The 25,350-nt window shown below is 56.1% G+C and overlaps 4 non-coding genes across 4 annotated transcripts; all 4 read right to left on the bottom strand.

The window, feature by feature from the left end:
- Positions 1-1,967: 1,967 nt before the first annotated feature.
- LOC129018556 (U2 spliceosomal RNA) lies at positions 1,968-2,158 on the bottom strand. The gene has a single exon (XR_008495367.2). It is a non-coding gene; the product is annotated as a U2 spliceosomal RNA (small nuclear RNA).
- Positions 2,159-8,102: 5,944 nt separating this feature from the next.
- LOC129018555 (U2 spliceosomal RNA) lies at positions 8,103-8,293 on the bottom strand. The gene has a single exon (XR_008495366.2). It is a non-coding gene; the product is annotated as a U2 spliceosomal RNA (small nuclear RNA).
- A 5,939-nt stretch (positions 8,294-14,232) lies between these two features.
- On the bottom strand, positions 14,233-14,423 carry LOC129018564 (U2 spliceosomal RNA). Its single transcript, XR_008495375.2, has one exon. It is a non-coding gene; the product is annotated as a U2 spliceosomal RNA (small nuclear RNA).
- A 5,939-nt stretch (positions 14,424-20,362) lies between these two features.
- LOC129018559 (U2 spliceosomal RNA) lies at positions 20,363-20,553 on the bottom strand. Its single transcript, XR_008495370.2, has one exon. It is a non-coding gene; the product is annotated as a U2 spliceosomal RNA (small nuclear RNA).
- Between the last annotated feature and the right edge of the window lie 4,797 nt (positions 20,554-25,350).

Here is a 25,350-nt window from a genome sequence, read left to right as displayed (position 1 = left end):
CTGCGCATTCACAGTTACAGGTGGCCCTGGGAGTAACACCTGGCACCCAAACAGATCACCAGAGTCCACACATAGTCCACCTGCCCTCCCTGCGTAAGATCAGCTCTTCCTCCTCCCGACGACAGATCAGGGTCAATGATCCCTGCCAGGATGGCGACTGCCCCAGCCTGCTGGTCCGACCTGTCCAGCCACAGCTGTTGCTTGAAGGCTTGAAGTTCACTGGGACCCTCTCCCGCTTTCTACAAACTGGTTCCTTTATTTTTATGTTTATTTATTTGGGACGGGGTCTGGCTCTGTCACCCAGGCTGGAGTGCAGTGGTGCAATCACTGCTCACTGCAGCATCCACCTCCCAACCTCCACCCATCCTCCTGCCTCAGCCTCTGGAATAGCTGGGGTACACATACGCCCCAGCCCGAACAGGTTTTCACTAGGTTGCCTGGGCTCTTTCTTTCTTTGTCTTTGTTTGTATGTTTGTTTGTTTGTTTCGAGACGGGGCTCCGGCTCTGCCGCCGGGGCTGCAGTGCAATGGCGTGATCTCACCTCACTGCGGCCTTCTGGGCTCAAGCGAACCTCCCACTGTGCCCGGCCTGAAGACAGCCTTTAGAGAAAGAAGCAGGGGGAGTTCTTCGGAGGACAGACAAGATTTCTGGAGTTTGGAGAGGGTGAGAGACTGGGTCAGCGAAAGGAACATTCCGATCTTTATGCTGGGATGCAACGTATACATACAGGGATGAGACCCAAAAGAGCCGGCAGAGATTTGTCATCGTGGTTGCAAGGCAACTGCCGGTGGCTGATCCCGTAAAGGATACACACACCTAGAACGGAGCCTAACGGTGCATCAGGCATGAAGGGTGGAGCCACGATGCTTGGACTTCTTGGAGTTCTGCTCCTGTGCGTTCCGTGATAAATGGCTTATACTACCTGCACCTCAGTTTTTCCTGGGCAAAAAAGGAAGCCTGTTGCCGGTGCGTTGGCACCTGCCTTAAAGCGCCAGCTACTCAGCGGGCTGAAGAGGAAGAAGTTCCTGCTAGGAAGACCCATGGACACGTATGATTACTGCAGCACTATTTACAATAGCAAAGACTTGGAACCAACTCGAATGCCCATCAGTGACAGGCTGGATAAAGAAAATGTGGCACGTATACACCATGGAATTACTACGCAGCCATAAAAAAGGATGAGTTCATGTCCTCTGCAGGAAGGTGGATGAAGCTGGAAGGCCTCAATCTCAGCAAACTGACACAGGAAGCGAAAACCAAACACCGCATGTTCTCACTCCTAAGTGGGAGCTGAACAGTGAGAACACATGGACACAGGGAGGGGAACATCACACGCCGGGCCCTGACGGGGCGTGGGGGGCAAGGGGAGAGAGAGCATTAGGACAATTAGCCAACGCATGCGGGGCTTCCAACCTAGGTGCAGCAAAGCACCGTGGCACACGTGTACCTATGTTCCAAACCTGCACGTCCTGCACATGTACCCCAGAACTTGGGAGGGGGTGGGGGAAACCAAAAGAGAGAGCGGGGGAGAGGCGGGGGGGGAGAGAGAGAGAGACAGAGAGAGAGAGAGAGAGAGAGAGAGAGAGAGAGAGAGACAGAGAGAGAGGGGAGAGAGACAGAGGAGAGAGAGACAGAGGGGAGAGAGAGAGAGAGAGGAGAAAGAAGTTCAATTCCGGGTGGATCCCATTCCTTTAAAAGGTCGCCACCCACTCGACTGCCAAGCTGAGATCTAAGGACCTCCAAAGGAGTAGGTCGTGGCCTTCCCAAAGCGCAGTAGTCACAGTGGAAACGGAAGTATGCCGCAAAGCCTACCGTCTACCGCCCGCAGATCAGAAACCTCATGGTACTTCAAGAGGAGCAGCTAAGTCAAGCCGGCGTGTCACGGGTACTGGGCGTGCAAGCCGCCCCGCAGGTACTCTGTCTCTTTCTTCCTCTACTTTTAGGAAACACACGTATGTATCCCCGGAGGGAAGTGCACCGTTCCTGGAGGTACTGCAATACCAGGTCGATGCGTGGAGTGGACGGAGCAAGCTCCTATTCCATCTCCCTGCTCCAAAAATCCATTTAATATATTGTCCTCGGATAGAGGACGTATCAGATATTAAACTGATAAGAACAGATACTACACTTGATCTTAGCCAAAAGGCCGAGAAGCGATGCGGTCGCCCTCGCGCCCGCCGTCACCGTCCCACTCTCATCCACATTCAAGTCGCGGTGAGAGCCCCAGCCTCGCTCCTTGCCCCATTCCCTCTGTCTCGTCCACAGCGCTATTGACGCCCTTACACACTCGGGCTGATTTCTTATTCTCCGCCTTTGAAAAGGGAAATCTTACACCCGTGCTTGTTCCGGCGTTCCCGGGCTTTCATTTCGAATTTGCATGCCCCGCCCTTCCACAGAGGGCGTGGCCTCCGCGGTTGACTCCGCCCCCCGGGGCCGCCTCTGCGTGGGGGAGCCGGGGCTCCGCTGGGGGCGACTTCCTTGTTTGTATCCAGCCAGCGAAAAGACAGAACCGGAAGAGACTGGGGGGCGAGGGCGAGAGGGGTCTGTGGAAGAGACCTGTCGGCGGAGAGCGGTCCACGCTTTCCTGGAGAAAGACGAGGCCCCAGGGCAGGAGCGCGGGCTGCGCTGGGCCTTTACTTCGTCGCCCGCGGGCGGGGAGACCGGCCCCGTACCCGAGGGGACGAGGGGCCCATGCCGAGTCAGGGAAGCCGAAGGCCTGGAGGGGCTTCCGGGAGCAGGGGCTGGAGTTCCTCCGCCAGGCAGGAGGCTGGCACCAGACACCCGGCAGAGGGAGGCGGCGAGGGCCCGGCAAGGATTCTCCCCAGCCCCTGTGCCTGCGTCTCCTGTGGCTTCTGTGCACGGACCGTGTCCTGTGCCGTGTAGGGACAGCTGCCTCTCTGCTCGGGACGTGGATTCCTTTCTCCTTTCACCTCCTCCTCGCCTGGCTACTTCTGACGCAGGTCGTCAGGACTCCGCTTGGGTGTCACCCGTCCAGGAAGCCTCCCTTACTCAAGGGCCCTCGGCACCCGCCCCATATGTAAGACTAGCAGCCCTCCTGCGTATTTCATCGCACCCCACCCCACCCCGCCGTTGTTTATATCAGCTATTCCACTCACCACCCTTCTGGGCAACCCTTTATCTCCCGCTCTGAAATCCCATCACGGAGGGCTGGGACCCCCTCCTCAGTGCTTATCCCTGTTTCCCCGCGCGAGTCTGGCGCCTGGCGTGTGGAAGGCGCTCAGTAAACGTTTGTGGAGCGAAGAAACGACGCAAACGTGATGAGCACGACAGACCGCAACAGAGAAGACGCAGTTAGGAGGCTACTGGCCCGGCGCGGCGCGGGGGAAAAGGGGGAAGGTCGGGCTCGGGGTGGCAGGACCCCAGAGGGCAGGGGTGACTGCCGGGGTGCTCTTGGGGCAAGATGGGCGTCAAGGCCCCCAGCAAGGTTGGGATAAAGTTTCTCTCCGAGGCACAGACTGCCGCCTGCGGGCTCAGCATTTACCTCTCCCTTCCTCCTTCCTTAACGCAACTTCAGCGGAGGGCTGAGGGCTTTACGCGCATTACCTCCGAAACTTATTTCACTCCACGGCCCTAAGAGGTGGGCCTTATTATTAGCCACGGCCAGGGTTAGGGTGAGGCCACCCCTCCAGGGCAGAATATCAGGCGGCCCCCCCCTCCCCCCGCCCTAAACCATTCAGCAATCAACATAAATTATAGTTCAACGCAATATATCTTATCTTGTGGGCGGCAAGCCACCCAGGTGCCGAGGCAAGAGCCTGAAGGCACAAGCTGTTCCACTATAATAAAGAAAATAATTAGAATAAGAAAAGTTTTACGAGAGATGGGATACAGATATGATTATATCTGACTACTATTAATCATTAGTTTGTAGCGTTACTCTTTGTTCTATTACCAGAGTAATCTCTGTTCTATTATGATTACCTAGGGAAAACCAGGCCACACAGAGTTAGGAGCTGAAGGGCCACAGTGAGAGGTGACCAGAAGACAAGAGTGTGAGCCCTCATTCACGCCGGGAGAAGGGCCGCTTGAGGGCTCCTTGGCCTAGCGGTAATGCCAGTGCCCGGGAAGGCCCTGGTTACTTAGCAGACCTTGGTCTAGCGGTGGCGCCAGTGCCTGGGAAGGCACCCGGGTTACTTAGCGGACCGGGAAAGGGAATGTCCCTCTCTCCAGGGGAGATAGAGAACACTCTGCTCCACCAGCTCTTGTGGGAGGCCTGACGTTAGCCAGGCCTGCCCGCCGTCAGCCGGAGGCTTCAACGTCTCCCTGCGATGCTGTGCTTCAGTGGTCACCCTCCTGGTTCACTTTCATGTTCCGCCTGTACACCTGGCTCCTCCTTTTCAGTTCTGAGAAGATAGCAGTGGCAGAATTAGTAAAAGCGCCAAAGTCTTTGGTCTTTCTGATAAGTGCATAGAAGAAACGCTGACGTTTGCTGTCCTCCCTCTCCACCTCGGCTACCACAAAGGGAAACGCCCCCTGTCCAGTGGACACGTGACTCGCGTGACCTATCCATCATTTGAGATGACTGGCACTCCTTACCCTGCCCCCTTGCCTTGAATACAATAAATAGCAGCGCCTCCAGGCGTTCGGGGCCACTACCTGTCTCCCCGCTTTGGTGGCAGTGGTTCCCCCGGGCCCAGCTGTCTTTCTTCCTATCTCTTTGTCTTCTGGCTTTAGCTCTACCGTCTCTCGCCTCCGCACGCACACGAAGAGAAAACCCACGGACCCCGTAGAGCTGGACCCTACATTATCTCAGCTACGAGATAATCAAGATATTCATGTGGACTACTGAGTCTTTCGGTGCCCCCTGGCTATTTAATTTTTTTCCTGCGGGCGAGTGTTTCCCTCATTTCACGCCATCCCAATCTCCGCCGCCCTGTCTTGTCATCCCCATTCTACAGCCCAGCACGGGGTAGTATGGCAGCCGCTAGCCACAGGTATCTAGGGAGCCCTGGAAATGCGGTCAGTTCTAACGGCGCTGTGCTCTAAGTGTGAAATACACATGAGATTTTGACGGCGGTGTGAGTACAATTCTCACAATTTTTTTTTTTTTTTTTTTTTTTTTTCCCAGACAGAGGTTCCCCTCTTGTTACCCAGCCTGGAGTCCAATGGCGCGATCTAGGCTCTCTGCAACCTCCGCCTCCCGGGTTCAGGCGATTCTCCTGCCTCAGCCTCCCGAGCAGCTGGGACTACAGGCATGTGCCACCACGCCCGGCTAAGTTTGTATTTTTAGTACAGACGGGGTTTCTCCATGTTGGTCAGGCTGGTCTCCAGCTCCCGACCTCTGGTGATCTGCCCAGCTGCCGCCTCCGAAAGTGTTGCGATTACAGGCTTGAGCCACCGCTCACCACCCAGGCTTTTTTCTTTTCTTTCTTTTTTTTTTTTTTTTTTCTTAGAGACAAACTCTTGCTCTGTCACCCCAGGCTGGAGTGCAGCGGCGCGATCTCGGCTCACTGCAGCCTCTACCTCCCGGGTTCCAGCGATTCTCCTGCCTCAGCCTCCTGGGTAGCTGGGATGACAGGCGTAGGCCACCACGCCCAGCTAATTTTTGTATTTTTAGGGGGGTTTCCCCATGTCGGCCAGGCTGGTCTCGAGCTCCTGACCTCAGGCGATCCGCCGGCCTCGGCCTCCCAAAGCGCTGGGATTCCAGGCGTAAGCCACCGCGCCGGGCTCTTTCATTCTGTCTTTAGTTTCTGAGATAGAGTCTCGCTCGGACGCTCAGGTTGGACTGCAATGGCGTGATCTCGGCTCGCTGAGACTTCCGCCTCCCGGGTTCAAGGGATTCTCCTGTCTCAGCCTCCCGAGTAGCTGGGATTATTGACGCGCAGCACCACGCCCGGCTAATTTTTGTGGTTTTTGTATCTTCTGTCTTCTGCTCTTTAGTACCGCATAGAGCCGCAGAAGACTAGTGAGTCGAACAAACAGCCCCTCTTGCAGCAGTTGTGGATCACGGGGCTGCCCCCGGTACTCGTCCTGTGTCTCTCCTCCAAATCCCCGCTCCTCCTCAGCTATCACCTCTGCCGATGCTGGTGGTTTCCCTGGGTACCGGGAACCAAACTCTCATTCCTGAGGGGCCTGAGCCCCCCGTGGCCAGGCCCTTCTCAAGTCAGGGTTCCTGCGCATTCACAGTTACAGGTGGCCCTGGGAGTAACACCTGGCACCCAAACAGATCACCAGAGTCCACACATAGTCCACCTGCCCTCCCTGCGTAAGATCAGCTCTTCCTCCTCCCGACGACAGATCAGGGTCAATGATCCCTGCCAGGATGGCGACTGCCCCAGCCTGCTGGTCCGACCTGTCCAGCCACAGCTGTTGCTTGAAGGCTTGAAGTTCACTGGGACCCTCTCCCGCTTTCTACAAACTGGTTCCTTTATTTTTATGTTTATTTATTTGGGACGGGGTCTGGCTCTGTCACCCAGGCTGGAGTGCAGTGGTGCAATCACTGCTCACTGCAGCATCCACCTCCCAACCTCCACCCATCCTCCTGCCTCAGCCTCTGGAATAGCTGGGGTACACATACGCCCCAGCCCGAACAGGTTTTCACTAGGTTGCCTGGGCTCTTTCTTTCTTTGTCTTTGTTTGTATGTTTGTTTGTTTGTTTCGAGACGGGGCTCCGGCTCTGCCGCCGGGGCTGCAGTGCAATGGCGTGATCTCACCTCACTGCGGCCTTCTGGGCTCAAGCGAACCTCCCACTGTGCCCGGCCTGAAGACAGCCTTTAGAGAAAGAAGCAGGGGGAGTTCTTCGGAGGACAGACAAGATTTCTGGAGTTTGGAGAGGGTGAGAGACTGGGTCAGCGAAAGGAACATTCCGATCTTTATGCTGGGATGCAACGTATACATACAGGGATGAGACCCAAAAGAGCCGGCAGAGATTTGTCATCGTGGTTGCAAGGCAACTGCCGGTGGCTGATCCCGTAAAGGATACACACACCTAGAACGGAGCCTAACGGTGCATCAGGCATGAAGGGTGGAGCCACGATGCTTGGACTTCTTGGAGTTCTGCTCCTGTGCGTTCCGTGATAAATGGCTTATACTACCTGCACCTCAGTTTTTCCTGGGCAAAAAAGGAAGCCTGTTGCCGGTGCGTTGGCACCTGCCTTAAAGCGCCAGCTACTCAGCGGGCTGAAGAGGAAGAAGTTCCTGCTAGGAAGACCCATGGACACGTATGATTACTGCAGCACTATTTACAATAGCAAAGACTTGGAACCAACTCGAATGCCCATCAGTGACAGGCTGGATAAAGAAAATGTGGCACGTATACACCATGGAATTACTACGCAGCCATAAAAAAGGATGAGTTCATGTCCTCTGCAGGAAGGTGGATGAAGCTGGAAGGCCTCAATCTCAGCAAACTGACACAGGAAGCGAAAACCAAACACCGCATGTTCTCACTCCTAAGTGGGAGCTGAACAGTGAGAACACATGGACACAGGGAGGGGAACATCACACGCCGGGCCCTGACGGGGCGTGGGGGGCAAGGGGAGAGAGAGCATTAGGACAATTAGCCAACGCATGCGGGGCTTCCAACCTAGGTGCAGCAAAGCACCGTGGCACACGTGTACCTATGTTCCAAACCTGCACGTCCTGCACATGTACCCCAGAACTTGGGAGGGGGTGGGGGAAACCAAAAGAGAGAGCGGGGGAGAGGCGGGGGGGGAGAGAGAGAGAGACAGAGAGAGAGAGAGAGAGAGAGAGAGAGAGAGAGAGAGAGACAGAGAGAGAGGGGAGAGAGACAGAGGAGAGAGAGACAGAGGGGAGAGAGAGAGAGAGAGGAGAAAGAAGTTCAATTCCGGGTGGATCCCATTCCTTTAAAAGGTCGCCACCCACTCGACTGCCAAGCTGAGATCTAAGGACCTCCAAAGGAGTAGGTCGTGGCCTTCCCAAAGCGCAGTAGTCACAGTGGAAACGGAAGTATGCCGCAAAGCCTACCGTCTACCGCCCGCAGATCAGAAACCTCATGGTACTTCAAGAGGAGCAGCTAAGTCAAGCCGGCGTGTCACGGGTACTGGGCGTGCAAGCCGCCCCGCAGGTACTCTGTCTCTTTCTTCCTCTACTTTTAGGAAACACACGTATGTATCCCCGGAGGGAAGTGCACCGTTCCTGGAGGTACTGCAATACCAGGTCGATGCGTGGAGTGGACGGAGCAAGCTCCTATTCCATCTCCCTGCTCCAAAAATCCATTTAATATATTGTCCTCGGATAGAGGACGTATCAGATATTAAACTGATAAGAACAGATACTACACTTGATCTTAGCCAAAAGGCCGAGAAGCGATGCGGTCGCCCTCGCGCCCGCCGTCACCGTCCCACTCTCATCCACATTCAAGTCGCGGTGAGAGCCCCAGCCTCGCTCCTTGCCCCATTCCCTCTGTCTCGTCCACAGCGCTATTGACGCCCTTACACACTCGGGCTGATTTCTTATTCTCCGCCTTTGAAAAGGGAAATCTTACACCCGTGCTTGTTCCGGCGTTCCCGGGCTTTCATTTCGAATTTGCATGCCCCGCCCTTCCACAGAGGGCGTGGCCTCCGCGGTTGACTCCGCCCCCCGGGGCCGCCTCTGCGTGGGGGAGCCGGGGCTCCGCTGGGGGCGACTTCCTTGTTTGTATCCAGCCAGCGAAAAGACAGAACCGGAAGAGACTGGGGGGCGAGGGCGAGAGGGGTCTGTGGAAGAGACCTGTCGGCGGAGAGCGGTCCACGCTTTCCTGGAGAAAGACGAGGCCCCAGGGCAGGAGCGCGGGCTGCGCTGGGCCTTTACTTCGTCGCCCGCGGGCGGGGAGACCGGCCCCGTACCCGAGGGGACGAGGGGCCCATGCCGAGTCAGGGAAGCCGAAGGCCTGGAGGGGCTTCCGGGAGCAGGGGCTGGAGTTCCTCCGCCAGGCAGGAGGCTGGCACCAGACACCCGGCAGAGGGAGGCGGCGAGGGCCCGGCAAGGATTCTCCCCAGCCCCTGTGCCTGCGTCTCCTGTGGCTTCTGTGCACGGACCGTGTCCTGTGCCGTGTAGGGACAGCTGCCTCTCTGCTCGGGACGTGGATTCCTTTCTCCTTTCACCTCCTCCTCGCCTGGCTACTTCTGACGCAGGTCGTCAGGACTCCGCTTGGGTGTCACCCGTCCAGGAAGCCTCCCTTACTCAAGGGCCCTCGGCACCCGCCCCATATGTAAGACTAGCAGCCCTCCTGCGTATTTCATCGCACCCCACCCCACCCCGCCGTTGTTTATATCAGCTATTCCACTCACCACCCTTCTGGGCAACCCTTTATCTCCCGCTCTGAAATCCCATCACGGAGGGCTGGGACCCCCTCCTCAGTGCTTATCCCTGTTTCCCCGCGCGAGTCTGGCGCCTGGCGTGTGGAAGGCGCTCAGTAAACGTTTGTGGAGCGAAGAAACGACGCAAACGTGATGAGCACGACAGACCGCAACAGAGAAGACGCAGTTAGGAGGCTACTGGCCCGGCGCGGCGCGGGGGAAAAGGGGGAAGGTCGGGCTCGGGGTGGCAGGACCCCAGAGGGCAGGGGTGACTGCCGGGGTGCTCTTGGGGCAAGATGGGCGTCAAGGCCCCCAGCAAGGTTGGGATAAAGTTTCTCTCCGAGGCACAGACTGCCGCCTGCGGGCTCAGCATTTACCTCTCCCTTCCTCCTTCCTTAACGCAACTTCAGCGGAGGGCTGAGGGCTTTACGCGCATTACCTCCGAAACTTATTTCACTCCACGGCCCTAAGAGGTGGGCCTTATTATTAGCCACGGCCAGGGTTAGGGTGAGGCCACCCCTCCAGGGCAGAATATCAGGCGGCCCCCCCCTCCCCCCGCCCTAAACCATTCAGCAATCAACATAAATTATAGTTCAACGCAATATATCTTATCTTGTGGGCGGCAAGCCACCCAGGTGCCGAGGCAAGAGCCTGAAGGCACAAGCTGTTCCACTATAATAAAGAAAATAATTAGAATAAGAAAAGTTTTACGAGAGATGGGATACAGATATGATTATATCTGACTACTATTAATCATTAGTTTGTAGCGTTACTCTTTGTTCTATTACCAGAGTAATCTCTGTTCTATTATGATTACCTAGGGAAAACCAGGCCACACAGAGTTAGGAGCTGAAGGGCCACAGTGAGAGGTGACCAGAAGACAAGAGTGTGAGCCCTCATTCACGCCGGGAGAAGGGCCGCTTGAGGGCTCCTTGGCCTAGCGGTAATGCCAGTGCCCGGGAAGGCCCTGGTTACTTAGCAGACCTTGGTCTAGCGGTGGCGCCAGTGCCTGGGAAGGCACCCGGGTTACTTAGCGGACCGGGAAAGGGAATGTCCCTCTCTCCAGGGGAGATAGAGAACACTCTGCTCCACCAGCTCTTGTGGGAGGCCTGACGTTAGCCAGGCCTGCCCGCCGTCAGCCGGAGGCTTCAACGTCTCCCTGCGATGCTGTGCTTCAGTGGTCACCCTCCTGGTTCACTTTCATGTTCCGCCTGTACACCTGGCTCCTCCTTTTCAGTTCTGAGAAGATAGCAGTGGCAGAATTAGTAAAAGCGCCAAAGTCTTTGGTCTTTCTGATAAGTGCATAGAAGAAACGCTGACGTTTGCTGTCCTCCCTCTCCACCTCGGCTACCACAAAGGGAAACGCCCCCTGTCCAGTGGACACGTGACTCGCGTGACCTATCCATCATTTGAGATGACTGGCACTCCTTACCCTGCCCCCTTGCCTTGAATACAATAAATAGCAGCGCCTCCAGGCGTTCGGGGCCACTACCTGTCTCCCCGCTTTGGTGGCAGTGGTTCCCCCGGGCCCAGCTGTCTTTCTTCCTATCTCTTTGTCTTCTGGCTTTAGCTCTACCGTCTCTCGCCTCCGCACGCACACGAAGAGAAAACCCACGGACCCCGTAGAGCTGGACCCTACATTATCTCAGCTACGAGATAATCAAGATATTCATGTGGACTACTGAGTCTTTCGGTGCCCCCTGGCTATTTAATTTTTTTCCTGCGGGCGAGTGTTTCCCTCATTTCACGCCATCCCAATCTCCGCCGCCCTGTCTTGTCATCCCCATTCTACAGCCCAGCACGGGGTAGTATGGCAGCCGCTAGCCACAGGTATCTAGGGAGCCCTGGAAATGCGGTCAGTTCTAACGGCGCTGTGCTCTAAGTGTGAAATACACATGAGATTTTGACGGCGGTGTGAGTACAATTCTCACAATTTTTTTTTTTTTTTTTTTTTTTTTCCCAGACAGAGGTTCCCCTCTTGTTACCCAGCCTGGAGTCCAATGGCGCGATCTAGGCTCTCTGCAACCTCCGCCTCCCGGGTTCAGGCGATTCTCCTGCCTCAGCCTCCCGAGCAGCTGGGACTACAGGCATGTGCCACCACGCCCGGCTAAGTTTGTATTTTTAGTACAGACGGGGTTTCTCCATGTTGGTCAGGCTGGTCTCCAGCTCCCGACCTCTGGTGATCTGCCCAGCTGCCGCCTCCGAAAGTGTTGCGATTACAGGCTTGAGCCACCGCTCACCACCCAGGCTTTTTTCTTTTCTTTCTTTTTTTTTTTTTTTTTTCTTAGAGACAAACTCTTGCTCTGTCACCCCAGGCTGGAGTGCAGCGGCGCGATCTCGGCTCACTGCAGCCTCTACCTCCCGGGTTCCAGCGATTCTCCTGCCTCAGCCTCCTGGGTAGCTGGGATGACAGGCGTAGGCCACCACGCCCAGCTAATTTTTGTATTTTTAGGGGGGTTTCCCCATGTCGGCCAGGCTGGTCTCGAGCTCCTGACCTCAGGCGATCCGCCGGCCTCGGCCTCCCAAAGCGCTGGGATTCCAGGCGTAAGCCACCGCGCCGGGCTCTTTCATTCTGTCTTTAGTTTCTGAGATAGAGTCTCGCTCGGACGCTCAGGTTGGACTGCAATGGCGTGATCTCGGCTCGCTGAGACTTCCGCCTCCCGGGTTCAAGGGATTCTCCTGTCTCAGCCTCCCGAGTAGCTGGGATTATTGACGCGCAGCACCACGCCCGGCTAATTTTTGTGGTTTTTGTATCTTCTGTCTTCTGCTCTTTAGTACCGCATAGAGCCGCAGAAGACTAGTGAGTCGAACAAACAGCCCCTCTTGCAGCAGTTGTGGATCACGGGGCTGCCCCCGGTACTCGTCCTGTGTCTCTCCTCCAAATCCCCGCTCCTCCTCAGCTATCACCTCTGCCGATGCTGGTGGTTTCCCTGGGTACCGGGAACCAAACTCTCATTCCTGAGGGGCCTGAGCCCCCCGTGGCCAGGCCCTTCTCAAGTCAGGGTTCCTGCGCATTCACAGTTACAGGTGGCCCTGGGAGTAACACCTGGCACCCAAACAGATCACCAGAGTCCACACATAGTCCACCTGCCCTCCCTGCGTAAGATCAGCTCTTCCTCCTCCCGACGACAGATCAGGGTCAATGATCCCTGCCAGGATGGCGACTGCCCCAGCCTGCTGGTCCGACCTGTCCAGCCACAGCTGTTGCTTGAAGGCTTGAAGTTCACTGGGACCCTCTCCCGCTTTCTACAAACTGGTTCCTTTATTTTTATGTTTATTTATTTGGGACGGGGTCTGGCTCTGTCACCCAGGCTGGAGTGCAGTGGTGCAATCACTGCTCACTGCAGCATCCACCTCCCAACCTCCACCCATCCTCCTGCCTCAGCCTCTGGAATAGCTGGGGTACACATACGCCCCAGCCCGAACAGGTTTTCACTAGGTTGCCTGGGCTCTTTCTTTCTTTGTCTTTGTTTGTATGTTTGTTTGTTTGTTTCGAGACGGGGCTCCGGCTCTGCCGCCGGGGCTGCAGTGCAATGGCGTGATCTCACCTCACTGCGGCCTTCTGGGCTCAAGCGAACCTCCCACTGTGCCCGGCCTGAAGACAGCCTTTAGAGAAAGAAGCAGGGGGAGTTCTTCGGAGGACAGACAAGATTTCTGGAGTTTGGAGAGGGTGAGAGACTGGGTCAGCGAAAGGAACATTCCGATCTTTATGCTGGGATGCAACGTATACATACAGGGATGAGACCCAAAAGAGCCGGCAGAGATTTGTCATCGTGGTTGCAAGGCAACTGCCGGTGGCTGATCCCGTAAAGGATACACACACCTAGAACGGAGCCTAACGGTGCATCAGGCATGAAGGGTGGAGCCACGATGCTTGGACTTCTTGGAGTTCTGCTCCTGTGCGTTCCGTGATAAATGGCTTATACTACCTGCACCTCAGTTTTTCCTGGGCAAAAAAGGAAGCCTGTTGCCGGTGCGTTGGCACCTGCCTTAAAGCGCCAGCTACTCAGCGGGCTGAAGAGGAAGAAGTTCCTGCTAGGAAGACCCATGGACACGTATGATTACTGCAGCACTATTTACAATAGCAAAGACTTGGAACCAACTCGAATGCCCATCAGTGACAGGCTGGATAAAGAAAATGTGGCACGTATACACCATGGAATTACTACGCAGCCATAAAAAAGGATGAGTTCATGTCCTCTGCAGGAAGGTGGATGAAGCTGGAAGGCCTCAATCTCAGCAAACTGACACAGGAAGCGAAAACCAAACACCGCATGTTCTCACTCCTAAGTGGGAGCTGAACAGTGAGAACACATGGACACAGGGAGGGGAACATCACACGCCGGGCCCTGACGGGGCGTGGGGGGCAAGGGGAGAGAGAGCATTAGGACAATTAGCCAACGCATGCGGGGCTTCCAACCTAGGTGCAGCAAAGCACCGTGGCACACGTGTACCTATGTTCCAAACCTGCACGTCCTGCACATGTACCCCAGAACTTGGGAGGGGGTGGGGGAAACCAAAAGAGAGAGCGGGGGAGAGGCGGGGGGGGAGAGAGAGAGAGACAGAGAGAGAGAGAGAGAGAGAGAGAGAGAGAGAGAGACAGAGAGAGAGGGGAGAGAGACAGAGGAGAGAGAGACAGAGGGGAGAGAGAGAGAGAGAGGAGAAAGAAGTTCAATTCCGGGTGGATCCCATTCCTTTAAAAGGTCGCCACCCACTCGACTGCCAAGCTGAGATCTAAGGACCTCCAAAGGAGTAGGTCGTGGCCTTCCCAAAGCGCAGTAGTCACAGTGGAAACGGAAGTATGCCGCAAAGCCTACCGTCTACCGCCCGCAGATCAGAAACCTCATGGTACTTCAAGAGGAGCAGCTAAGTCAAGCCGGCGTGTCACGGGTACTGGGCGTGCAAGCCGCCCCGCAGGTACTCTGTCTCTTTCTTCCTCTACTTTTAGGAAACACACGTATGTATCCCCGGAGGGAAGTGCACCGTTCCTGGAGGTACTGCAATACCAGGTCGATGCGTGGAGTGGACGGAGCAAGCTCCTATTCCATCTCCCTGCTCCAAAAATCCATTTAATATATTGTCCTCGGATAGAGGACGTATCAGATATTAAACTGATAAGAACAGATACTACACTTGATCTTAGCCAAAAGGCCGAGAAGCGATGCGGTCGCCCTCGCGCCCGCCGTCACCGTCCCACTCTCATCCACATTCAAGTCGCGGTGAGAGCCCCAGCCTCGCTCCTTGCCCCATTCCCTCTGTCTCGTCCACAGCGCTATTGACGCCCTTACACACTCGGGCTGATTTCTTATTCTCCGCCTTTGAAAAGGGAAATCTTACACCCGTGCTTGTTCCGGCGTTCCCGGGCTTTCATTTCGAATTTGCATGCCCCGCCCTTCCACAGAGGGCGTGGCCTCCGCGGTTGACTCCGCCCCCCGGGGCCGCCTCTGCGTGGGGGAGCCGGGGCTCCGCTGGGGGCGACTTCCTTGTTTGTATCCAGCCAGCGAAAAGACAGAACCGGAAGAGACTGGGGGGCGAGGGCGAGAGGGGTCTGTGGAAGAGACCTGTCGGCGGAGAGCGGTCCACGCTTTCCTGGAGAAAGACGAGGCCCCAGGGCAGGAGCGCGGGCTGCGCTGGGCCTTTACTTCGTCGCCCGCGGGCGGGGAGACCGGCCCCGTACCCGAGGGGACGAGGGGCCCATGCCGAGTCAGGGAAGCCGAAGGCCTGGAGGGGCTTCCGGGAGCAGGGGCTGGAGTTCCTCCGCCAGGCAGGAGGCTGGCACCAGACACCCGGCAGAGGGAGGCGGCGAGGGCCCGGCAAGGATTCTCCCCAGCCCCTGTGCCTGCGTCTCCTGTGGCTTCTGTGCACGGACCGTGTCCTGTGCCGTGTAGGGACAGCTGCCTCTCTGCTCGGGACGTGGATTCCTTTCTCCTTTCACCTCCTCCTCGCCTGGCTACTTCTGACGCAGGTCGTCAGGACTCCGCTTGGGTGTCACCCGTCCAGGAAGCCTCCCTTACTCAAGGGCCCTCGGCACCCGCCCCATATGTAAGACTAGCAGCCCTCCTGCGTATTTCATCGCACCCCACCCCACCCCGCCGTTGTTTATATCAGCTATTCCACTCACCACCCTTCTGGGCAACCCTTTATCTCCCGCTCTGAAATCCCATCACGGAGGGCTGGGACCCCCTCCTCAGTGCTTATCCCTGTTTCCCCGCGCGAGTCTGGCGCCTGGCGTGTGGAAGGCGCTCAGTAAACGTTTGTGGAGCGAAGAAACGACGCAAACGTGATGAGCACGACAGACCGCAACAGAGAAGACGCAGTTAGGAGGCTACTGGCCCGGCGCGGCGCGGGGGAAAAGGGGGAAGGTCGGGCTCGGGGTGGCAGGACCCCAGAGGGCAGGGGTGACTGCCGGGGTGCTCTTGGGGCAAGATGGGCGTCAAGGCCCCCAGCAAGGTTGGGATAAAGTTTCTCTCCGAGGCACAGACTGCCGCCTGCGGGCTCAGCATTTACCTCTCCCTTCCTCCTTCCTTAACGCAACTTCAGCGGAGGGCTGAGGGCTTTACGCGCATTACCTCCGAAACTTATTTCACTCCACGGCCCTAAGAGGTGGGCCTTATTATTAGCCACGGCCAGGGTTAGGGTGAGGCCACCCCTCCAGGGCAGAATATCAGGCGGCCCCCCCCTCCCCCCGCCCTAAACCATTCAGCAATCAACATAAATTATAGTTCAACGCAATATATCTTATCTTGTGGGCGGCAAGCCACCCAGGTGCCGAGGCAAGAGCCTGAAGGCACAAGCTGTTCCACTATAATAAAGAAAATAATTAGAATAAGAAAAGTTTTACGAGAGATGGGATACAGATATGATTATATCTGACTACTATTAATCATTAGTTTGTAGCGTTACTCTTTGTTCTATTACCAGAGTAATCTCTGTTCTATTATGATTACCTAGGGAAAACCAGGCCACACAGAGTTAGGAGCTGAAGGGCCACAGTGAGAGGTGACCAGAAGACAAGAGTGTGAGCCCTCATTCACGCCGGGAGAAGGGCCGCTTGAGGGCTCCTTGGCCTAGCGGTAATGCCAGTGCCCGGGAAGGCCCTGGTTACTTAGCAGACCTTGGTCTAGCGGTGGCGCCAGTGCCTGGGAAGGCACCCGGGTTACTTAGCGGACCGGGAAAGGGAATGTCCCTCTCTCCAGGGGAGATAGAGAACACTCTGCTCCACCAGCTCTTGTGGGAGGCCTGACGTTAGCCAGGCCTGCCCGCCGTCAGCCGGAGGCTTCAACGTCTCCCTGCGATGCTGTGCTTCAGTGGTCACCCTCCTGGTTCACTTTCATGTTCCGCCTGTACACCTGGCTCCTCCTTTTCAGTTCTGAGAAGATAGCAGTGGCAGAATTAGTAAAAGCGCCAAAGTCTTTGGTCTTTCTGATAAGTGCATAGAAGAAACGCTGACGTTTGCTGTCCTCCCTCTCCACCTCGGCTACCACAAAGGGAAACGCCCCCTGTCCAGTGGACACGTGACTCGCGTGACCTATCCATCATTTGAGATGACTGGCACTCCTTACCCTGCCCCCTTGCCTTGAATACAATAAATAGCAGCGCCTCCAGGCGTTCGGGGCCACTACCTGTCTCCCCGCTTTGGTGGCAGTGGTTCCCCCGGGCCCAGCTGTCTTTCTTCCTATCTCTTTGTCTTCTGGCTTTAGCTCTACCGTCTCTCGCCTCCGCACGCACACGAAGAGAAAACCCACGGACCCCGTAGAGCTGGACCCTACATTATCTCAGCTACGAGATAATCAAGATATTCATGTGGACTACTGAGTCTTTCGGTGCCCCCTGGCTATTTAATTTTTTTCCTGCGGGCGAGTGTTTCCCTCATTTCACGCCATCCCAATCTCCGCCGCCCTGTCTTGTCATCCCCATTCTACAGCCCAGCACGGGGTAGTATGGCAGCCGCTAGCCACAGGTATCTAGGGAGCCCTGGAAATGCGGTCAGTTCTAACGGCGCTGTGCTCTAAGTGTGAAATACACATGAGATTTTGACGGCGGTGTGAGTACAATTCTCACAATTTTTTTTTTTTTTTTTTTTTTTTTCCCAGACAGAGGTTCCCCTCTTGTTACCCAGCCTGGAGTCCAATGGCGCGATCTAGGCTCTCTGCAACCTCCGCCTCCCGGGTTCAGGCGATTCTCCTGCCTCAGCCTCCCGAGCAGCTGGGACTACAGGCATGTGCCACCACGCCCGGCTAAGTTTGTATTTTTAGTACAGACGGGGTTTCTCCATGTTGGTCAGGCTGGTCTCCAGCTCCCGACCTCTGGTGATCTGCCCAGCTGCCGCCTCCGAAAGTGTTGCGATTACAGGCTTGAGCCACCGCTCACCACCCAGGCTTTTTTCTTTTCTTTCTTTTTTTTTTTTTTTTTTCTTAGAGACAAACTCTTGCTCTGTCACCCCAGGCTGGAGTGCAGCGGCGCGATCTCGGCTCACTGCAGCCTCTACCTCCCGGGTTCCAGCGATTCTCCTGCCTCAGCCTCCTGGGTAGCTGGGATGACAGGCGTAGGCCACCACGCCCAGCTAATTTTTGTATTTTTAGGGGGGTTTCCCCATGTCGGCCAGGCTGGTCTCGAGCTCCTGACCTCAGGCGATCCGCCGGCCTCGGCCTCCCAAAGCGCTGGGATTCCAGGCGTAAGCCACCGCGCCGGGCTCTTTCATTCTGTCTTTAGTTTCTGAGATAGAGTCTCGCTCGGACGCTCAGGTTGGACTGCAATGGCGTGATCTCGGCTCGCTGAGACTTCCGCCTCCCGGGTTCAAGGGATTCTCCTGTCTCAGCCTCCCGAGTAGCTGGGATTATTGACGCGCAGCACCACGCCCGGCTAATTTTTGTGGTTTTTGTATCTTCTGTCTTCTGCTCTTTAGTACCGCATAGAGCCGCAGAAGACTAGTGAGTCGAACAAACAGCCCCTCTTGCAGCAGTTGTGGATCACGGGGCTGCCCCCGGTACTCGTCCTGTGTCTCTCCTCCAAATCCCCGCTCCTCCTCAGCTATCACCTCTGCCGATGCTGGTGGTTTCCCTGGGTACCGGGAACCAAACTCTCATTCCTGAGGGGCCTGAGCCCCCCGTGGCCAGGCCCTTCTCAAGTCAGGGTTCCTGCGCATTCACAGTTACAGGTGGCCCTGGGAGTAACACCTGGCACCCAAACAGATCACCAGAGTCCACACATAGTCCACCTGCCCTCCCTGCGTAAGATCAGCTCTTCCTCCTCCCGACGACAGATCAGGGTCAATGATCCCTGCCAGGATGGCGACTGCCCCAGCCTGCTGGTCCGACCTGTCCAGCCACAGCTGTTGCTTGAAGGCTTGAAGTTCACTGGGACCCTCTCCCGCTTTCTACAAACTGGTTCCTTTATTTTTATGTTTATTTATTTGGGACGGGGTCTGGCTCTGTCACCCAGGCTGGAGTGCAGTGGTGCAATCACTGCTCACTGCAGCATCCACCTCCCAACCTCCACCCATCCTCCTGCCTCAGCCTCTGGAATAGCTGGGGTACACATACGCCCCAGCCCGAACAGGTTTTCACTAGGTTGCCTGGGCTCTTTCTTTCTTTGTCTTTGTTTGTATGTTTGTTTGTTTGTTTCGAGACGGGGCTCCGGCTCTGCCGCCGGGGCTGCAGTGCAATGGCGTGATCTCACCTCACTGCGGCCTTCTGGGCTCAAGCGAACCTCCCACTGTGCCCGGCCTGAAGACAGCCTTTAGAGAAAGAAGCAGGGGGAGTTCTTCGGAGGACAGACAAGATTTCTGGAGTTTGGAGAGGGTGAGAGACTGGGTCAGCGAAAGGAACATTCCGATCTTTATGCTGGGATGCAACGTATACATACAGGGATGAGACCCAAAAGAGCCGGCAGAGATTTGTCATCGTGGTTGCAAGGCAACTGCCGGTGGCTGATCCCGTAAAGGATACACACACCTAGAACGGAGCCTAACGGTGCATCAGGCATGAAGGGTGGAGCCACGATGCTTGGACTTCTTGGAGTTCTGCTCCTGTGCGTTCCGTGATAAATGGCTTATACTACCTGCACCTCAGTTTTTCCTGGGCAAAAAAGGAAGCCTGTTGCCGGTGCGTTGGCACCTGCCTTAAAGCGCCAGCTACTCAGCGGGCTGAAGAGGAAGAAGTTCCTGCTAGGAAGACCCATGGACACGTATGATTACTGCAGCACTATTTACAATAGCAAAGACTTGGAACCAACTCGAATGCCCATCAGTGACAGGCTGGATAAAGAAAATGTGGCACGTATACACCATGGAATTACTACGCAGCCATAAAAAAGGATGAGTTCATGTCCTCTGCAGGAAGGTGGATGAAGCTGGAAGGCCTCAATCTCAGCAAACTGACACAGGAAGCGAAAACCAAACACCGCATGTTCTCACTCCTAAGTGGGAGCTGAACAGTGAGAACACATGGACACAGGGAGGGGAACATCACACGCCGGGCCCTGACGGGGCGTGGGGGGCAAGGGGAGAGAGAGCATTAGGACAATTAGCCAACGCATGCGGGGCTTCCAACCTAGGTGCAGCAAAGCACCGTGGCACACGTGTACCTATGTTCCAAACCTGCACGTCCTGCACATGTACCCCAGAACTTGGGAGGGGGTGGGGGAAACCAAAAGAGAGAGCGGGGGAGAGGCGGGGGGGGAGAGAGAGAGAGACAGAGAGAGAGAGAGAGAGAGAGAGAGAGAGAGAGAGACAGAGAGAGAGGGGAGAGAGACAGAGGAGAGAGAGACAGAGGGGAGAGAGAGAGAGAGAGGAGAAAGAAGTTCAATTCCGGGTGGATCCCATTCCTTTAAAAGGTCGCCACCCACTCGACTGCCAAGCTGAGATCTAAGGACCTCCAAAGGAGTAGGTCGTGGCCTTCCCAAAGCGCAGTAGTCACAGTGGAAACGGAAGTATGCCGCAAAGCCTACCGTCTACCGCCCGCAGATCAGAAACCTCATGGTACTTCAAGAGGAGCAGCTAAGTCAAGCCGGCGTGTCACGGGTACTGGGCGTGCAAGCCGCCCCGCAGGTACTCTGTCTCTTTCTTCCTCTACTTTTAGGAAACACACGTATGTATCCCCGGAGGGAAGTGCACCGTTCCTGGAGGTACTGCAATACCAGGTCGATGCGTGGAGTGGACGGAGCAAGCTCCTATTCCATCTCCCTGCTCCAAAAATCCATTTAATATATTGTCCTCGGATAGAGGACGTATCAGATATTAAACTGATAAGAACAGATACTACACTTGATCTTAGCCAAAAGGCCGAGAAGCGATGCGGTCGCCCTCGCGCCCGCCGTCACCGTCCCACTCTCATCCACATTCAAGTCGCGGTGAGAGCCCCAGCCTCGCTCCTTGCCCCATTCCCTCTGTCTCGTCCACAGCGCTATTGACGCCCTTACACACTCGGGCTGATTTCTTATTCTCCGCCTTTGAAAAGGGAAATCTTACACCCGTGCTTGTTCCGGCGTTCCCGGGCTTTCATTTCGAATTTGCATGCCCCGCCCTTCCACAGAGGGCGTGGCCTCCGCGGTTGACTCCGCCCCCCGGGGCCGCCTCTGCGTGGGGGAGCCGGGGCTCCGCTGGGGGCGACTTCCTTGTTTGTATCCAGCCAGCGAAAAGACAGAACCGGAAGAGACTGGGGGGCGAGGGCGAGAGGGGTCTGTGGAAGAGACCTGTCGGCGGAGAGCGGTCCACGCTTTCCTGGAGAAAGACGAGGCCCCAGGGCAGGAGCGCGGGCTGCGCTGGGCCTTTACTTCGTCGCCCGCGGGCGGGGAGACCGGCCCCGTACCCGAGGGGACGAGGGGCCCATGCCGAGTCAGGGAAGCCGAAGGCCTGGAGGGGCTTCCGGGAGCAGGGGCTGGAGTTCCTCCGCCAGGCAGGAGGCTGGCACCAGACACCCGGCAGAGGGAGGCGGCGAGGGCCCGGCAAGGATTCTCCCCAGCCCCTGTGCCTGCGTCTCCTGTGGCTTCTGTGCACGGACCGTGTCCTGTGCCGTGTAGGGACAGCTGCCTCTCTGCTCGGGACGTGGATTCCTTTCTCCTTTCACCTCCTCCTCGCCTGGCTACTTCTGACGCAGGTCGTCAGGACTCCGCTTGGGTGTCACCCGTCCAGGAAGCCTCCCTTACTCAAGGGCCCTCGGCACCCGCCCCATATGTAAGACTAGCAGCCCTCCTGCGTATTTCATCGCACCCCACCCCACCCCGCCGTTGTTTATATCAGCTATTCCACTCACCACCCTTCTGGGCAACCCTTTATCTCCCGCTCTGAAATCCCATCACGGAGGGCTGGGACCCCCTCCTCAGTGCTTATCCCTGTTTCCCCGCGCGAGTCTGGCGCCTGGCGTGTGGAAGGCGCTCAGTAAACGTTTGTGGAGCGAAGAAACGACGCAAACGTGATGAGCACGACAGACCGCAACAGAGAAGACGCAGTTAGGAGGCTACTGGCCCGGCGCGGCGCGGGGGAAAAGGGGGAAGGTCGGGCTCGGGGTGGCAGGACCCCAGAGGGCAGGGGTGACTGCCGGGGTGCTCTTGGGGCAAGATGGGCGTCAAGGCCCCCAGCAAGGTTGGGATAAAGTTTCTCTCCGAGGCACAGACTGCCGCCTGCGGGCTCAGCATTTACCTCTCCCTTCCTCCTTCCTTAACGCAACTTCAGCGGAGGGCTGAGGGCTTTACGCGCATTACCTCCGAAACTTATTTCACTCCACGGCCCTAAGAGGTGGGCCTTATTATTAGCCACGGCCAGGGTTAGGGTGAGGCCACCCCTCCAGGGCAGAATATCAGGCGGCCCCCCCCTCCCCCCGCCCTAAACCATTCAGCAATCAACATAAATTATAGTTCAACGCAATATATCTTATCTTGTGGGCGGCAAGCCACCCAGGTGCCGAGGCAAGAGCCTGAAGGCACAAGCTGTTCCACTATAATAAAGAAAATAATTAGAATAAGAAAAGTTTTACGAGAGATGGGATACAGATATGATTATATCTGACTACTATTAATCATTAGTTTGTAGCGTTACTCTTTGTTCTATTACCAGAGTAATCTCTGTTCTATTATGATTACCTAGGGAAAACCAGGCCACACAGAGTTAGGAGCTGAAGGGCCACAGTGAGAGGTGACCAGAAGACAAGAGTGTGAGCCCTCATTCACGCCGGGAGAAGGGCCGCTTGAGGGCTCCTTGGCCTAGCGGTAATGCCAGTGCCCGGGAAGGCCCTGGTTACTTAGCAGACCTTGGTCTAGCGGTGGCGCCAGTGCCTGGGAAGGCACCCGGGTTACTTAGCGGACCGGGAAAGGGAATGTCCCTCTCTCCAGGGGAGATAGAGAACACTCTGCTCCACCAGCTCTTGTGGGAGGCCTGACGTTAGCCAGGCCTGCCCGCCGTCAGCCGGAGGCTTCAACGTCTCCCTGCGATGCTGTGCTTCAGTGGTCACCCTCCTGGTTCACTTTCATGTTCCGCCTGTACACCTGGCTCCTCCTTTTCAGTTCTGAGAAGATAGCAGTGGCAGAATTAGTAAAAGCGCCAAAGTCTTTGGTCTTTCTGATAAGTGCATAGAAGAAACGCTGACGTTTGCTGTCCTCCCTCTCCACCTCGGCTACCACAAAGGGAAACGCCCCCTGTCCAGTGGACACGTGACTCGCGTGACCTATCCATCATTTGAGATGACTGGCACTCCTTACCCTGCCCCCTTGCCTTGAATACAATAAATAGCAGCGCCTCCAGGCGTTCGGGGCCACTACCTGTCTCCCCGCTTTGGTGGCAGTGGTTCCCCCGGGCCCAGCTGTCTTTCTTCCTATCTCTTTGTCTTCTGGCTTTAGCTCTACCGTCTCTCGCCTCCGCACGCACACGAAGAGAAAACCCACGGACCCCGTAGAGCTGGACCCTACATTATCTCAGCTACGAGATAATCAAGATATTCATGTGGACTACTGAGTCTTTCGGTGCCCCCTGGCTATTTAATTTTTTTCCTGCGGGCGAGTGTTTCCCTCATTTCACGCCATCCCAATCTCCGCCGCCCTGTCTTGTCATCCCCATTCTACAGCCCAGCACGGGGTAGTATGGCAGCCGCTAGCCACAGGTATCTAGGGAGCCCTGGAAATGCGGTCAGTTCTAACGGCGCTGTGCTCTAAGTGTGAAATACACATGAGATTTTGACGGCGGTGTGAGTACAATTCTCACAATTTTTTTTTTTTTTTTTTTTTTTTTCCCAGACAGAGGTTCCCCTCTTGTTACCCAGCCTGGAGTCCAATGGCGCGATCTAGGCTCTCTGCAACCTCCGCCTCCCGGGTTCAGGCGATTCTCCTGCCTCAGCCTCCCGAGCAGCTGGGACTACAGGCATGTGCCACCACGCCCGGCTAAGTTTGTATTTTTAGTACAGACGGGGTTTCTCCATGTTGGTCAGGCTGGTCTCCAGCTCCCGACCTCTGGTGATCTGCCCAGCTGCCGCCTCCGAAAGTGTTGCGATTACAGGCTTGAGCCACCGCTCACCACCCAGGCTTTTTTCTTTTCTTTCTTTTTTTTTTTTTTTTTTCTTAGAGACAAACTCTTGCTCTGTCACCCCAGGCTGGAGTGCAGCGGCGCGATCTCGGCTCACTGCAGCCTCTACCTCCCGGGTTCCAGCGATTCTCCTGCCTCAGCCTCCTGGGTAGCTGGGATGACAGGCGTAGGCCACCACGCCCAGCTAATTTTTGTATTTTTAGGGGGGTTTCCCCATGTCGGCCAGGCTGGTCTCGAGCTCCTGACCTCAGGCGATCCGCCGGCCTCGGCCTCCCAAAGCGCTGGGATTCCAGGCGTAAGCCACCGCGCCGGGCTCTTTCATTCTGTCTTTAGTTTCTGAGATAGAGTCTCGCTCGGACGCTCAGGTTGGACTGCAATGGCGTGATCTCGGCTCGCTGAGACTTCCGCCTCCCGGGTTCAAGGGATTCTCCTGTCTCAGCCTCCCGAGTAGCTGGGATTATTGACGCGCAGCACCACGCCCGGCTAATTTTTGTGGTTTTTGTATCTTCTGTCTTCTGCTCTTTAGTACCGCATAGAGCCGCAGAAGACTAGTGAGTCGAACAAACAGCCCCTCTTGCAGCAGTTGTGGATCACGGGGCTGCCCCCGGTACTCGTCCTGTGTCTCTCCTCCAAATCCCCGCTCCTCCTCAGCTATCACCTCTGCCGATGCTGGTGGTTTCCCTGGGTACCGGGAACCAAACTCTCATTCCTGAGGGGCCTGAGCCCCCCGTGGCCAGGCCCTTCTCAAGTCAGGGTTCCTGCGCATTCACAGTTACAGGTGGCCCTGGGAGTAACACCTGGCACCCAAACAGATCACCAGAGTCCACACATAGTCCACCTGCCCTCCCTGCGTAAGATCAGCTCTTCCTCCTCCCGACGACAGATCAGGGTCAATGATCCCTGCCAGGATGGCGACTGCCCCAGCCTGCTGGTCCGACCTGTCCAGCCACAGCTGTTGCTTGAAGGCTTGAAGTTCACTGGGACCCTCTCCCGCTTTCTACAAACTGGTTCCTTTATTTTTATGTTTATTTATTTGGGACGGGGTCTGGCTCTGTCACCCAGGCTGGAGTGCAGTGGTGCAATCACTGCTCACTGCAGCATCCACCTCCCAACCTCCACCCATCCTCCTGCCTCAGCCTCTGGAATAGCTGGGGTACACATACGCCCCAGCCCGAACAGGTTTTCACTAGGTTGCCTGGGCTCTTTCTTTCTTTGTCTTTGTTTGTATGTTTGTTTGTTTGTTTCGAGACGGGGCTCCGGCTCTGCCGCCGGGGCTGCAGTGCAATGGCGTGATCTCACCTCACTGCGGCCTTCTGGGCTCAAGCGAACCTCCCACTGTGCCCGGCCTGAAGACAGCCTTTAGAGAAAGAAGCAGGGGGAGTTCTTCGGAGGACAGACAAGATTTCTGGAGTTTGGAGAGGGTGAGAGACTGGGTCAGCGAAAGGAACATTCCGATCTTTATGCTGGGATGCAACGTATACATACAGGGATGAGACCCAAAAGAGCCGGCAGAGATTTGTCATCGTGGTTGCAAGGCAACTGCCGGTGGCTGATCCCGTAAAGGATACACACACCTAGAAC

This window comes from Pongo pygmaeus, chromosome 19 (assembly GCF_028885625.2).
Source record: "Pongo pygmaeus isolate AG05252 chromosome 19, NHGRI_mPonPyg2-v2.0_pri, whole genome shotgun sequence".
NCBI classification, from domain to species: Eukaryota; Metazoa; Chordata; class Mammalia; order Primates; family Hominidae; genus Pongo; species Pongo pygmaeus.
Note: the sequence above shows the minus strand (reverse complement) of the source record. Positions and strands in the feature narration are given on the sequence as shown.